This window comes from Delphinapterus leucas, chromosome 7, assembly GCF_059928025.1.
Source record: "Delphinapterus leucas isolate spDelLeu-1000000601 "Yukka" chromosome 7, BTC_Dleu_Yukka2, whole genome shotgun sequence".
In the NCBI taxonomy this organism is placed as follows: domain Eukaryota; kingdom Metazoa; phylum Chordata; class Mammalia; order Artiodactyla; family Monodontidae; genus Delphinapterus; species Delphinapterus leucas.
In genome coordinates, this window is record NC_143135.1 from 36623755 (window position 1) to 36628036 (window position 4282).

Sequence of the window (4282 nt, forward strand, 5' to 3'; positions counted from 1 at the left end):
GCAGAGGCAGAAGGAAGGAAAAGCAGAGGGCAGTCGGTGAGAATAGGGTGGGGATTGGGCTTGTTCTCCCAGCTTTTGCTCACTGTGGCCTGCAAATTGGAGTCTGCCGTGGAAGCCTAAAGGCCAATGTCTAGAATGCATGTGCTGTGAAAACAGTGCACAACAAGGCACCAGGCTTCTATTTATGCTGAAAAAGCCGGGTAGAGCTCTGCAGTGGGTTCTGGGGTCCCAGGAAACAAGGAGACCTTCTGTTTCAGGACCTCAAGGTGACGTTTTCCAGGGTCCTCCCAAGACCAGCCCTAGTGGATCCTAAAGGCAAACCCCTGCCCCTTGCGGGCTTTGGAATTTTATCTTTCAATAATAAGTCATGAGCCCTATCACACCTGCACTTAGTAATCTTCCCACCCCATCAATGACCACTGTGCAGTCAGGATCCAGGTCTTTCTGGGTCATTGTTGAATGCAGCTTGGAGTTGACCACGTAGAGGTTCCATATTCAATTCCATTTGATCAATCCAATATCTATTTATGGGGTGCCAGCTAAAAAAAGACCCTGTGCTAGGATCGGAGGTGAAAGAACAAGACGCAGTCCCATAGTGGAGAAGAGACAACCACAGGACACCTCACACAAGGCAATGGCAGTGCCGACCATCTAGAGGCAAAGGGATGAGAAACTACCCTGGACTTTGATTGGTGGAGATGGTCACATCTGCATGACTTATCTTTAAAAAATATGTTCCTAAAGCCATTGTGGAAAACAATATGAAGGTTCCTCAAAAAATGGAAACTACCATGTGATCCAGCAATTCCACTCCTGGGTATATATCCAAAGAAAACAAAAACACTAATTCAGAAAGATACATGAACCTTAATGTTCATAGCAGCATTATTTACAATAGCCAAGATATGGAAGAAAACTAAGTGTCCATCAACAGATAAATGAAGAAGATGTGGTATATACATACAATGGAATACTACTCAGCCCCGAAAAAGAATGAAATTTTGCCATTTGCAACAAATGGATGGACTTGGAAGGTATTATGCTAAGTGAAATAAGTCAGACAGAGGAAGACAAATACTGTATGATATCACTCATCTAAAACATACGACAAACTAACAACTATAACAAAAAAAGAAACAGACTCACAGATGTAGGGAACAGTGATTACCAGTGGGGAGAGGTAAGGGAGAAGGGGAAAGATAGGGGTAGGAGATAAGAGGTACAAATACTATGTATAAAATATATAAGCTACAAGGAAATATTGTACAACACAAGGAAGATAGCCGATATTTTGTAATGACTATAAATGGAGTATAACCTTCCAAAATTATGAATTACTATGTTGTACACCTGGATCTTATATAATATTGTAAATGAACTATACCTCAGTAAAAAAATGTGGAGGTAAAGGCTCATTCTTAATGAGAAGGGCACTGTTGGTCATATTGTCCAGAAATTGTTAATGGGACTAAACTGAGACACAAGTTCTGCTTACATCACAGTAAATTTATTGAAATGGTGATAATGAGACTGTTAACCTTTTTGCTAAGGTCATGAGTGAAAACTGGATGTACCAAAACTGCAATACGAGAAATGTGTTAAGGAATAATGCATTTTAGATCATTAGCCAAAATAGCAATGTACTTCTTGCAGTTCAACTGCTAGAGCCCCAAAGTGAATTATTTGAAAAACTAGATCCCAAAGATTCTAAGTGAGATACTTTTTGAAGTACGTCATCAGTATGTCCTTATTCAAGTGGAGATAAAAGAAACCCAACTAAGAAAATTGTGACCAGGCTGACTGACAGAACAACTGTGGATGAAGTATGGGATCTTTAAAAAATGCCTATCTTTTTTTTTTTTTTTTTTTTGCGGTACGCGGGCCTCTCACTGCTGTGGCCTCTCCCGTTGTGGAGCACAGGCTCCGGACGCACAGGCTCAGCGGCCATGGCTCACGGGCCCAGCCGCTCCGCGGCATGTGGGATCCTCCCGGACCGGGGCCCGAACCCGTGTCCCCTGCATCGGCAGGCGGACTCTCAACCACTGCGCCACCAGCGAAGTCCAAAAAATACCTATCTTGAAGATAAGTTTGACTCAAGTTTTGGAGGAACTAAGGTAACCTTGATAGGCAGTGGAATGAATCACAGTGTGTGAAATTCCTTAACTAAAAATTTATTGGCTTAAACAACATGCGGAGGTGGTACTTGATTGTCTGCGGGTCTTCGCAGTCGGGACTTTTGTTCAGATACTTCCTCACCTCTCCGCGTCCATTTTGGTTTGCTTTCCAGACCGTCCCTGAGGCCTGGAGCGGCTGATAATTTTGGAAAATGGATTTTGAGCTGTAAGGGTAGCTATTCCAGTGTATGCTCAGGCTTCAGAAATTAGATTTAAAAGAACAGCTGGGAGAAGAAATTAACACACTATTGTAAATCAACTCTACTTCAATAAAATTAAAAAAAAAAAAAAAGAGCAGCTGAGAGACCTCAGCAATCTTCTGGGACAATCGCTTTCAACCTGGTGTTTTTGGAGCCTAAGAGTTCTGCAGAGGTGCCCCGGGGGGACGGGGTGCTGGGAGACAGCCCTGTGCAAGGGGGATGCTGAGGGCCTGGTCCCGGGGTCTCCACCTGCATCAGGCAGAAGAGGTCAACGTAACCTTTCTTACACATTGCAGTTCCAAATACGCTGGAAAAAAAACACTGTGTAAGGTTTAAAACCTCCAAAGCTAGTCCATCGTGATCACCTCGTCATATTTTACAGTAGCTGATTTTGAGTGTTCTGCGTGTGTCAGACACTGTTAAAGGGGCTTTATGTCCATTATCTCATTTAATCCTCATAGCGCCTTTAAGAGGTAGGTACCATTATTAGCCCCTTCACATAGGAGAAAACTTAGGCCCAGAGGTTAAGTAATTTGACCAAAGCACACATACCGTAAGAGATGGAGCCTGGCTTTGAACCCATGCAGCTGCCTCTTGAGCCTGCACAATTTTCCACCACGAGGTGCTGGAAGCTGAGGCCCAGGGAGAGGCAGGGACTTGCCCTAGACCTCACAGTGGGCTCAGGGCAGACCATTCCCCCTCAGGGCCTTCTTCCTCCTTCCTTCCCTCCCTCCCTCTCCATCCTGCAGTATACTTCCTAGAACCGACTCACAAGTGGCTTTAAACAGACCATCCCTTGGTTACCAAGCATCTGTGCTCTCATGAGGGGAGCCTCTGAAGGAGATGGAGCTGTGATAACAGATCTGCTTTGGAGCCCCCTGTTCTGAATGGGCCTGGGGCGCTCTCCTGGCCTGTGGCCTCATTTCCCACCCTCTGCTCTAGATGCAGTTGAGGACCTTGGGCACAGCATCCCAGGCCCTCCACAGTCTGCACTCTGTCTGTCTGCCCTGTCCCACCTCCGTTTGCTCCTCTACACATATCCTTGCTACTGCCGCTATGTCTACACCTTATTCTTTTGTCCATGCCGTTCCCTCTGCTGGGAATATCCTTCCTGCCTCGTTGGCCTGGCATTTTCCTCCTCACATGTGTCCTCTAGGGTCCTGACCTCCCCCACAAGGCAGAATCACTCACTCTTTCCCAGCACCCTCCCTGTCACAGCACACACCCCTGTGCTAGAACCATTGATTTCACTTCCCTGATTCAAAGACATGCAGGTAGTCCCATTTCCCCTTGACTAAAATCAGGGTAGTTCTTACAATCCGTGCTTCTGAGTCAGAGTCCTTCTTGCCTCCTGGAACCCTGTTATTGAATGGATAGTGTTTTGTAATTGATGTCGTCTTAGGATCCAGGAAATACAGGACTTGAGCTCTGTGTTGAGCTCACCTGGGTTGGAGGCCATGACCCAGGAGTCTCAGGACTGCCAGCAGCCAACACAGGGAGGCACGGAGGAGGGGCTGGGTGGTGGCAGTCATGGTGTTCATGGACTGGAAGGCCCCCTTTGTGCCCAGGTCATCATGGGAGGCCTGCGGGGCTGTAGGCTCCAGGGCACCCTGGAGGCCCAGGAGAGCCTCCTGCCGTTTTTACCCACTACCCGAGTTCACGCAGCTACCTAATGGCCTATGCCCTGGAGAGAAATACGGGCGAGAAGAGCAGACTTCATTTCCCCGTGTTAGTTTTCTGCCATAACAAAGTACTACCACTCACTGGGTGGCTTAAGCAACAGAAATTAATTTCCTCACAATTCTAGAAGCTAGAAGTCCAAGATCAAGGTGTCAGTAGGGTTCGTTTCTTCTGAGGCCTCTCTCCATCTTCTCCCTGTGTTTTCACATGGTCTTTCCTCTGTGCGTG

General features: G+C 46.5%; 1 non-coding gene across 1 annotated transcript; it reads left to right on the plus strand.

Annotated features, from left to right (window-relative positions):
* Nucleotides 1-1408: 1408 nt before the first annotated feature.
* LOC115803288 (small nucleolar RNA SNORA1) lies at nt 1409-1542 on the plus strand. Its single transcript, XR_004023974.1, has one exon. It is a non-coding gene; the product is annotated as a small nucleolar RNA SNORA1 (small nucleolar RNA).
* The last annotated feature ends 2740 nt before the right edge of the window (nt 1543-4282 follow it).